This window comes from Solanum stenotomum, chromosome 11, assembly GCF_019186545.1.
Source record: "Solanum stenotomum isolate F172 chromosome 11, ASM1918654v1, whole genome shotgun sequence".
Taxonomy (NCBI): Eukaryota; Viridiplantae; Streptophyta; class Magnoliopsida; order Solanales; family Solanaceae; genus Solanum; species Solanum stenotomum.
In genome coordinates this window covers 22258100-22270386 of record NC_064292.1, presented here as the reverse complement: position 1 = coordinate 22270386, position 12287 = coordinate 22258100, and the positions used below count along the sequence as shown (strand labels likewise).

The following is a 12287-nucleotide window of genomic DNA, read 5'->3' as shown; positions in this document are numbered from 1 at the left end:
AAGAAAAAAAAATAAAAAATAAGAAGAGAGAAGTAAAATGAAAAAAATAATATAAATAAAACAAGATGTGCACAAAAAAAAAGGTAAAAAGAAGAAGAAACAGAATGTTAAAATAAAAATAAAAACTACAAAAAAAAATGACGTGCAAGAAATAGAATAAGAGATTAAAGAAATTTCCAAGAAATTGGTCTTAACCTCTTTAACATTTTCTTTTTTTTCTAAAATTAATTCTAAATCTCATAGAAGTTTACCTCCTATTATAATTCAAATATCGGCTCCCACTAAAACGATAATACTAAAATTCTCCGGACTCTAAAAATTGTAAACAAGACAGTTACAATAAATCAAAGAAGGTGGGACATAAGTAAATATATAGCTAATAAGTATACTATATCCAAAAACTAAGTCAAGCCAAGATATAAGGCAATGAAGCAACTGTGCTAGAAACACGGGACTCGAGGGGTGCCTTACACCTTCCCCTTGGTCAATAAAATTTCTTATCCAGATTTCTAGTTAACAGACCATTAAAAATTAGAGTCAACATCCTTTTGATTAGGGGTAAAATATAGATGACTTGGAACACCAAAACTCAATTCCAAGTGGCGACTCTGAAATAAAATAATCTCTTTTTAAAATGTCACTTTAATTGGAGAAACTCTATTTTTCAAACACTTCGTTTGGGGAAAATAGGGGTGTGACAGATGGCGACTCCGCTGGGGATAACCAGAATGCGAGCTTCAAAATATTGACTTGCGTATGGCTTTGATCTTTATTTTTATTATTATTATTCTTTTTGGATATTGTGTTGTTCGTATAATGTGTTATTTGTTACTTGTTTATCGCTTTGATATTATGTGAATTGTTATATATCTGTCTCTCCTCGCGCACCCATCTGAGTCTTCTAAGATACTTTATTCGGAGATGCGATTACGCTCCCGAGCCATGAGATACTATAGATGCGGCAACGCTCCTGGGAAGGATTCTATAGTAACACATGTCTTAAGTTGGGAAGGACTAATAGTGAGGCCGGAAAGCCCTGCTATCGGTAAGCTATCCCTTCCCGACTCAAGTAGTCCACTCGTTTTACGACCAGTCTAGACACTCATTCCATTAGGTTGCTAACTTAGTAAAATAAGTTTCAGCAACGATTATCCCTAATAGGATCCGATAATCTCTTTTGTTCTACTTGTTGAACTATTAGGAAGATTATACAAAATGTCGACCGGCTTTGGATGAATTAATTAAAAAAAAAAAGAAGGAAAATTCTAAAAATACAAAGGTCTTAGTGTCCTTCTTTTATTAAACATTTTTACTTTGTCAAAATTTGTACTTCTGTCATAAATATAAGATAATTATTTTTATTATTTTTTTATTATTATTATTTTATTTTATTTTTTTAGTTATTATTACTATCATTTTTTTAAAANTCTATAGTAACACATGTCTTAAGATGGGAAGGACTAATAGTGAGGCTGGAAAGCCCTGCTATCGGTAAGCTATCCCTTCCCGACTCGAGTAGTCCACTCGTTTTACGACCAGTCTAGACACTCATTCCATTAGGTTGCTAACTTAGTAAAATAAGTTTCAGCAACGATTATCCCTAATAGGATCCGATAATCTCTTTTGTTCTACTTGTTGCACTATTAGGAAGACTATACAAAATGTCGACCAGCTTTGGATGAATTAATTTTAAAAAAAAAGAAGGAAAATTCTAAAAATACAAAGGTCTTAGTGTTCTTCTTTTATTAAACATTTTTACTTTGTCAAAATTTGTACTTCTTTCATAAATATAAGATAATTATTTTTATTATTTTTTTATTATTATTATTTTATTTTATTTTTTAGTTATTATTACTATCATTTTTTTTAAAAAAGGGGTAAAGATAAAATAAGAAAAAATAAAATAAAAAAATTATTATACTATTCTTTTTAAAAAAGTCTAGCAGGATTATCTAATAAGAGGGGTTAAGACTGCAACAAAAAGATTTGAGTGCTAATTTTTCTTGTATGTTTTTTTTTTTCAATCACTCTTCTTATAATAATTATTATTATTTTTATTTTTTTAAAAAAATAAATTTATACTAATTTTTTTTCTCCTTTCAACTCTACTCAGATTATTTAATAGGAGATTTTATTTATCTATTTATTTTTAGTTTTATTTTTTTAAAAAAAAAAAATTAAAAAATTTTTTTAAAAAAATGTGATGGTTTGTTTTCCTTAGTGTCCAATCATGTTTTTACAATAATTTTTACTTTATTTTTTATAAAATAATAAATAAAAATGTGTTTTATTAAGTCATAATTTGTCATTATCATAATATAGGAAAATATGAATCCATATGGAAAGGGAGATAAGAGACCAAGGGAGGATCAATCACCTCACGTCATGATATTAGATAAAGCTTCGACACTTTTGAAGGCATGGTATGAAAATATGACAAATCATGGGAAAGGAGTGGTGTTCAAACGCTTAGGATTTCTGCGAAGCCTTTTGTATGTTGAGCCACGACGGGACTTGATAGAAGCACTAGTTCATTTTTGGGATCCAATAAAAAATGTATTCCACTTTTTTGACTTTGAACTCGCTCCCACACTAGAGGAGATAGGCGCATTCATAGGAAGGGATAAAATTCTTCACGAAGGAGAACCTATGATACCAAAACATATCAGTGGTAGGAGGTTTTTGGAGTTATTGCACATAAATGAGAATGAAATAGGTGGTTGCCTTGATAACGAATGGGTTCCGTTAGAATTTTTGTACAAAAGATATGGGCCAAAGGATGGGTTAGAGTTATATGGAAAAAAACTTCGTAATAACGGGTGTCATTTGACCTGGGAAGCACACAGTTATGATGCCTTCACAGTAGCTTTTTTGGGGATTATGGTGTTTCCGAAAAGGGGAGGAAAGATCAATATAAATTTGGCTGTAGTCATTACAGCTTTTGAGAAAAAGCCTAATATCACCCTCGTACCCATGATTCTAGCAGACATCTACCGCGCTTTGACAATTTGCAAGAATGGAGGAGATTACTTTGAGGGATGCAATATGTTACTACAACTATGGATGATGGAACACATTCGTCATCACCCTTATGTAGTGAACTTCAAAGTAGAATGGAATGATTACATTAGGGGCCACGAGGAAAGAATCAAAGATCATAGTTTTTCGAAGGGTATTGAGGCTTGGAAGAAATACCTCAATAATCTGACTGCTGACAAGATTGTGTGGAATTATCATTGATTTCCATCAGCCGAGGTGATATACATGTCTACCTTTCGATCGTTCATCGTCCTAATGGGCCTTCGAGGTATCCAACCTTATATGCCACTTAGAGTTATGCGACAACTTGGTCGATGCCAGTTTTTACCACCTAATGAAGATATGCGGGAATTCATGTATGAGTTTCATCCCGAGATTCCTTTAAGGAAATCAGAGATATTCAAGATTTGGGGGGGATGCATGCTCTCAAGTCCTCACGATAGGGTGGAGGATCGCACCAAGGGTGAGGTGGACCAAGCATACTTAGAATGGGTTCATGATCAACCCCCTCCTAAGGTATTGCCAGAAGGATCAGTGAAAGGACCTGTAGATCGAGAAGTAGAAATTGAGGTTAGGATTAAGCAAGCTCGTCTCGAAGTTGAAAGAAGCTATAAATCTACTCTGGATGTCCTGAGTAATGACCTGAAAAATGCTAAAGAGGAGTTGGCCCAACGTGATGCTATATTTGAAGTGAGAGTTAGAAAACATCGTTCTACCATTCTGACCTTACAAGAAGACTTGGGCATTGTCACAGGCGCTATGGAGCAACAAGAGGAGGAGTATAAAAAAGAAAAGGTCCAGCTTATCTACACACAGTCTAAACTCCAGAATCAAGTTAAGGCTTCTATGGAATGGGAAAGGGAAATAGCAAGGCGTTTTAGTGTATATCAGGCAGAATGTGAGGTTAAGAGAGGTCAAAGGATAGCCGAGCGAGATGCACTCCACCTTCAAATTGAAGAGCTCCAAGAACAGAGGGAGAATTTGACGCATGAAGTCAATACTACTCGATATTGGTTACAGAATTGTTATGACAACATGAATGAAGCCAGAGATCGAGTACTTCAACTCAGGGATGCACTCAATGATGTTTATGTTGGTTATCTCCACCAGAATGATGAGAGGTTGGGCCGCTAGGCACGTGTTCTTGCTCCACATCTACCAAAGGCCTTGGCTAGGATTTATAAGGGTCTTGGGGATGATTGAGATCTGAGGATTTAGTTTCTTTCCGAGTCTATTTTCTTTTCTTAGTTATTAGTTGTTGCTTTTATTTATTTATATTTTTGTTAATCATTTTGAGTCTATCTTAGTCTTAGCTACTTCTATTCTCATGTTTTATTCAAATCATTGTGTTAAGAATATTTGAAAATGAATGAAAATGATTTACTTTTGGTCAACTCATGTACATTTATTATTCTAAAAAAAAATAATTAAAAAATATATATATATTATTATCTTTCATGAACTACGTAATGATCTGATTCATGTTCAACATGATACGTAGGCAACCCTCAACGGGTTCGATCGAAATGCGTTTCAAAATTATTCAAATAAGTAAAATATAAGACTAAGAGACGTAATCAAGTCGTCTAAAGCCGGGATGAAACATAAAAGCCTTCCGAAACTCATTTTAGAAACATAAATAATTTAGGTGCATAACATAGAACGTGTGATTATCGTTTGCAAAACACTAAACCCTAACATGTTTGTTTTTTTGTAAGAGAAGAGAAAAAAAAAGAGTTTTAAGGTGGTTGGTTTGTGATTAGAGCTGGCATCTCATCAATACTACACCAGATCAAAAGGGAAAAGGAAGATGACGCGCAAGGAGGGAACAGAGTCGGGAAATGACGACGTCCAAATAGTTGCACAAGAATCGGTGTCTGTGGAAGAGGTAATATGTTGCGAAAACAAATGGTCGAAATGTATGAAGCTTGGATGAATGGGAAAGCTCCTCCATCTTCGATTCGGGAATACTTGAATGCGAATATGCCATTCCCTATCCAAGTATCGATCAATGATCCAATTTATCCACCTGGATTCAGCCCCTACACTAACACATCGAACGTCGCTGAAACTTCTACAGTGCGTCTCTTGAATACACCTATGATGAGTAACCCGTTATTTGTGCCAACTGCACCGACTAATAGCACTTCAAATCCAACAGTGGTGCCCAAATCCAACAATGATCCTTCATTCCAAGTTCTTAATGACCATGGCTACACCCCTGAAGAGGCCCTTAAAATTCCAAGTTCTTATCCCCAGACTCATCAATATAGTTCCCCTTTCAAAATTGAGAAAACAATTAAGAATGAGGAGCATGAAGAAATGGCTAAGAAAATGAAGAGTTTGGAACAGAGTATAAGAGATATGCAAGGAAAAGGGGGCTACAAAGGCATCTCATTCAGTGATTTGTGCATGTTTCCCCACGTCCATTTGCCTACTGGTTTTGAAACCCCGAAGTTTGAGAAATATGGTGGTCACGGAGACCCCATAGCTCATTTGAAGAGATATTGCAATCAATTGAGAGGTGCAGAGGGCAAAGAAGAGTTGCTCATGGCCTATTTTGGGGAAAGTCTAGTGGGAATTGCGTCTGAATGGTTCATAGATCAGGATATAACCAACTGGCATACATGGGATGATTTGGCTCGATGTTTTGTGCAACAATTCCAATATAACATTGATATTGTGCCAGACTGCTCCTCACTTGCTAACATGAGGAAGAAAACCATGGAAAACTTTTGTGAATATGCCGTTAGATGGAGGGAGCAAGCTGCTAGGGTTAAACTATCAATGAAGGAATCAGAGATGATTGACGTTTTTCTCCAAGCCTAAGAACCTGATTACTTTCATTACTTGCTTTCTTCCGTCGGGAAGACCTTCGCCGAAGTTATCAAGATTGGGGAAATGGTGGAAAATGGCATCAAGTCTGGGAAGATCGTAAGCCAAGCTGCTTTAAAAGCCACAACACAAGCGCTTCAAAATGGTTCTGGAAATATTGGAGGGAAGAAAAGAAGGGAAGATGTAGCCACCGTTGTATCAGCACCTCGAACCTATGCCCAAGATAATCATACACAACACTACTTTCCTCCCCAAATTCCACAATATCCTGTCCCATATCCTCAATATCCCATTTTTAGCGCACAACCAAATGTTCCCCCTTCTTATCCGCAATGGCGTGCACCACTTCCTCAAAATCATCCATCACCCCCACAAATTCACCAAAATACAACTAGAATTCCTTTTCGTCCTAGAAAAGAATACAAGAAGGGAAATGGAGCTAAGGATGAGTTCACCCCTATTGGAGAATCATATGCTAGCTTGTTTCAAATATTAAGAACGTTGAATGTTTTGAGTCCTATTGAAAGAAAGATGTCGAATCCTCCTCCGAGAAATATTGATTATTCCCAACACTGCGCATATTGTTCTGATGCCCCAGGGCACAACATAGAAAGATGCTGGTACTTGAAAAAGGCAATTCAAGATTTGATCAATACTCGTCGAATTATAGTTGAAAGCCCAAATGGACCGAACATCAATCAAAATCCACTGCCCAGACATACTGAAACAAACATGTTAGAGATGATGAATGACCACGAAGAAGTTGCAGTCCCATACAAGTCAATCCTTAAGGTTGAAACTGGCATGGAAAGTTCAGCAAATGTCGTTGACTTAACAAAAATGATGCCTTCAGGGGCGGAAAGTACGTCTGAAAAGTTAACCCCATCAAGCGCACCCATCCTAACTGTAAAAGGAGTACTTGAAGATGTTTGGGCAAGTCAAAGAGAGGCAAGATTGGTTGTTCCAAGAGGGCCAGACAAGCCTATCTTGATCGTGCAAGGAGCCTATATTCCACCTGCGATCATTAGGCCAGTGTCCCAACTTCCAATGACTAATCCCAAGGCTGTCCCTTGGAATTATGAGCCTACCGTCGTGACATACAACGGGAAAGAAATCAATGAAGAAGTAGATGAAATAGGAGGAATGACTCGTTCGGGAAGATGTTATGCCCCGGCTGAATTAAGGAAAATAAAAAATGACCAAATGCAAGTTAAAAGTCTAGTCACTGAAGGGGAGGCAGAGGAGTTCTTAAGAAAGATGAAATTGTCAGACTACTCCATTGTGGAATAGTTAAGGAAAACTCCAGCCCAAATCTTTTTGTTTTCATTGTTAATACATTCAGATGAACATCGTAAAGATGTAATGAAGATTCTGAATGAAGCACATGTTCCTAATGAAGTTACAGTGAGTAAGTTAGAGAAGATTGCTGGGAGAATCTTTGAGGTAAACCGCATCACCATTTCAGATGATGAACTACCAGTGGAAGGTACGGGACATAACCAAGGCCTCCATATCACTGTAAAGTGTGAGCTTTCATATGTCACTCGAGTTCTAATTGATGGAGGTTCTGGGGCAAATATTTGTCCATTGTCAACTCTACAAAAATTGAATGTTAATGTTGAAAGGGTACGACCTAACAACGTATGTGTTAGGGCGTTTGATGGGAAAAAAACAGATGCCATTGGGGAGATAGAGCTCAGTCTACAAGGACTCTTCCCTCCCTTTTATCAAGGCAAATAATGAGAATGAGGCACTGGTTTATCAAGCTTTTGAAGTAGTGGTTGTTGAGCATATCCTCGAGGGGAATCTCATTTCAAAACCACAACTACCCATGGCATCCGTGATGATGGTAAATGAAATGCTGAAGCATGGGTTTGAACTAGGTAAAGGCTTGGGGATCTTCTTGCAAGGGAGAGCTTATCTAGTGACTCCACGAAAGAGTCTGGGTACTTTTGGCTTAGGATACAAGCCTAGAGTCGAGGACAAAATGAAGGCCAAGAAGCAGAAGAGAGATGTATGGTCACTTACTAAGCCTATACCACTCATATACAAAACTTTCCTCAAAGCCCGCACAACAGCATCTTCTGAGTCACCACTCCCAGAGCCAGTGTTGGAGGTTCACGAAGAATTGATCAACTATTTTCAAGATTTATTCGTCGAGGCTGATATGATTGAACTCGGAGAAGGCACTAGCGACAGAGATGTGCAATTCATTGGTCTTGATGTCCAGCTGAACAATTGGGAGGCCACTCCTCTCCCCATTAAGAATGAGTCTTGGTAGTCTGTCTTGTTTTTCTTTTTGTCATCCGATTTATTCAAGGGTTGTAATTTGGATTTTGTCTCGTCATTTTATTTCAAACTCACTATTTTCCTTTTCAATAGGATGTAATTGTGTTTTTATTTCAGTCTAATATATTATTTTTTTCTTCAATACAGTTCTTTCTATGCCGATTCTAGTGATATGACATGCATGCAGAATTTTTCATCGGATCTGAAAATCCAATCTAATCTTCGACCTAATCCTGAAATCGAATATGATGAAGACGAAGTATTTGAAGAAGTAAGCAGGGATTTCAAATCTTTTGAGAATAAATCAAACCCAAACATGAGTGAAACTGAGACGATAAATTTAGGGGATCATGAAAATATAAAGAGACTAAGATAAGCGTACATGCTCGACATCAAAAGGAGGATATAATCCAGGCTCTGTTTGATTACAAGGATGTTTTTGCGTCATCTTATGATGACATGCCTGGATTAAGCACTGACATGGTGGTTCACAAGTTGCCGATTGATCCTAAGTTCCCTCCAGTAAAGCAAAAGTTGAGAAAGCTTAAAACTGACATGAGTGTAATAATTAAAGAGGAAATCACAAAACAACTTGAGGCCAAAGTCATTCGAGTCGCTCAATATCCTTCTTGGTTAGCTAACATCGTACCTGTCCCTAAGAAAGACGGCAAAGTGCGAATGTGTGTTGATTATCGTGATTTGAACAAAGCAAGTCCAAAAGATGATTTTCCTTTGCCCAACATTCATATTTTGTTGGATAATTGTGCTAAACATGAGGTTGCATCTTTTGTGGATTGCTATACGGGTTACCATCAGATTATTATGGATGATGAAGATGCAGAAAAAACGTCCTTGATCACTCCATGGGGTACATATTGTTATCGGGTTATGCCTTTTGGATTAAAAAATGCTGGTGCAACTTATATGAGGGCAATGACAACCATGTTTCATGATATGATGCATAAAGAAATCGAAGTTTATGTGGATGATGTGATCATTAAATCAAAAAAGCAGTCAAATCATGTGCAAGACTTAAGAAGATTCTTGGAATGACTTCGTAGGTATAATCTCAAGCTTAATCCTGCAAAATGTGTATTTGGAGTACCATCAGGAAAACTTTTGGGGTTTATAGTCAGTCGACGAGGTATCGAGTTAGATCCTTCAAAAATAAAAGCTATTCAGGAACTGCCACCTCCGAAGAATAAAACTGAGGTTATGAGCCTTTTAGGAAGGTTAAACTACATCAGCAGATTCATTTCTCAGCTCACAACAACTTGCGAGCCCATTTTTAAGTTGTTAAAGAAGAATGCCATAGTCGAATGGACAGAAGAATGTCGAGAGGCTTTTGAACGAATTAAGAATTACTTATCGAATCCCCCTGTGTTGGTTCCTCCCGAGCTGGGCAGACCATTGATATTATATATGTCAGTACTGGATAATTCTTTTGGGTGTGTATTGGGTCAGCATGATGGCACTGGGAAGAAAGAGCAGACCATTTATTACCTCAGCAAGAAATTTACTGTTTATGAGTCGAAGTACACCCTTCTCGAAAGAACGTGTTGTGCCCTAACGTGGGTAGCACAGAAGTTGAAGCACTATTTTTCATCTTATACTACTTATCTCATTTCTCGTATGGATCCATTAAAATACATTTTTCAAAAGCCCATGCCCACGGGCAGGCTTGCGAAATGGCAAATATTACTCACAGAGTTTGACATTATCTATGTGACGCGGACGGCAATGAAGGCTCAAGCCTTGGCAGATCATTTGGCAGAGAACCCTATTGATGATGAATATGAACCACTTAAGACCTACTTTCCAGACAAAGAGGTATCATGTATCGATGAAGTTATTCATAATAAGGATCAAGGATGGAAGTTGTTCTTTGACGGTGCTGCTAACAAGAAGGGAGTTGTGATAGGAGCAGTTGTTATGTCTGAATCAGGGGAATATTTTCCTATAACAGCTCAACTTAGATTCTATTGTACCAATAATATGTCAGAGTATGAGGCTTGCATCTTGGGCTTGAGGTTAGCTGCTGACATGGGCATCCAAGAGTTGCTAGTACTAGGAGACTCAGACTTATTGGTCCATCAAATTCAAGGTGAATGGGAGACTCGTGACCCAAAGCTCATACCATATCAACATTATTTACAAGATCTTTGTCGACGGTTTGTGTCAATAAAGTTTAGACACATTCCTAGAGTTCATAATGAGATTGCTGATGCATTGGCAACTTTATCTTCGATGCTTCAACATCCTGACGAAGCTCATATCGATCCTTTGTACATACAGATTCGTGATCAACATGCTTATTGCAACTTAGTGGAGGAAGAATTTGACGATAAACCTTGGTTTCATGATATTAAAACATATCTTCAGTGTGGAGAATGTCCTACTAATGTCACTAGTAATCAAAAAAGGACTATTCGGCGACTAGCTAACGGTTTTTTCTTAAGCGGAGGCATATTGTATAAGAAAACACCTGATTTGGGTCTTCTAAGATGTGTAAATGCTAAAGAGGCTTCAACAATCATGATTGAAGTACACTCAGGAGTTTGTGGACCTCATATGAATGGATATGTTCTGGCAAAGAAGATACTTCGAGCAGGTTATTATTGGCTCACCATGGAGCGGGATTCTATACGATTTGTTCGTAAGTGTCATGAATGTCAAATACACGGTGATTTGATACATTCTCCTCCCTCCGAGTTGCATGCGATGTCTGCTCCATGGCCTTTCGCGGCATGGGGAATAGATGTGATTGGACCAATAGAACCAAAAGCATCGAATGGTCATAGGTTCATCCTGGTGGCCATTGATTACTTTACAAAGTGGGTGGAAGCAGTAACTTTCAAGTCAGTGACCAAGAAGGTCGTGGTGGATTTCATTCATTTCAACATCATCTGTCGATTTGGTATTCCAAAGGCAATTGTTACCGATAATGCTGCAAATCTCAACAGTCACTTAATGCAAGAGGTATGCCGTCAATTTAAGATTGAACATCGAAATTCGACTCCTTATCGCCCAAAAGCAAATGGGGCTGTAGAAGCCGCCAACAAAAATATAAAAAAGATACTTCGTAAAATGGTGCAAAGTTCTCGACAATGGCATGAAAAGTTGCCTTTTGCTTTGTTGGGTTATCGCACTACAGTTCGTACGTCAGTGGGTGCCACCCCCTATTCGTTGGTATATGGGACTGAGGCAGTTATACCTGCAGAGGTTGAGATTCCATCCCTGCGAATTGTTGTAGAGGCTGAAATTGATGATGATGAGTGGATCAGAACACGCTTGGAGCAATTAAGTTTGATTGATGAGAAGCGATTGACATCAGTATGCCATGGACAATTGTACCAGAAAAGAATGGCACGAGCATACAACAAAAAGGTGCGTCCCAGACGTTTTGAAGAGGGTCAATTAGTGCTGAGACGTATTCTGCCACACCAGGCTGAAGTCAAAGGCAAATTTTCTCCGAATTGGAAAGGACCATTCATTGTAAAGAAGGTATTATCCAATGGTGCTCTTTACTTAGCAGATATAGAAGGCAAGATGACAAAAATGGTCATCAATGCTGATGCTGTGAAGAGATATTATATATGATGTGATTTTTTGGTATTAGAAACCCTTATGTTTGGACTTGACATTTCAAAGGTTGATGTAATGGAAATTCCTTGTTCTGCGTCTAAGTATTAATTCATATGTTGTCACCCTTGTTGAGAGTTAATTTACTTCCTTGGTTCTTCTGCTTCCTTGGCTCTTCCATAAAAAATAAAAAATAAATAAAAAAAAAGAAAAAAAAGAAAATCAATCAACATGAACTACGTTTGACCTAATTCTTGTTTCAACAAGATACGTAGGCAACCCTGTCGTTGGGTTCGGTCTAACTAAACAAAAAATCCAAAATTCCATATTTATAAAAAACTTGGGCAAAGGTCATTTTTTTTTTTTTTTTAATTTTATTTTTTATTCTTTCTATCCCAAAGCTAAAGTCGATCCCATAATTTAAAGTCGTATTTGAGACTTCATCTTATCATTTCTTTCTAACCTTGTACAAAAGTTGGATAAAGACCTTTGGATCAACCTTTGAAGTGTCAAGAGTAAGTATGTTAAGGGTACAAATGATG

General features: G+C 37.4%; 1 pseudogene; it reads left to right on the top strand.

Moving 5' to 3' along the window:
- Nucleotides 1-6618: 6618 nt before the first annotated feature.
- On the top strand, nt 6619-11763 carry LOC125845760 (uncharacterized; annotated as a pseudogene).
- The last annotated feature ends 524 nt before the right edge of the window (nt 11764-12287 follow it).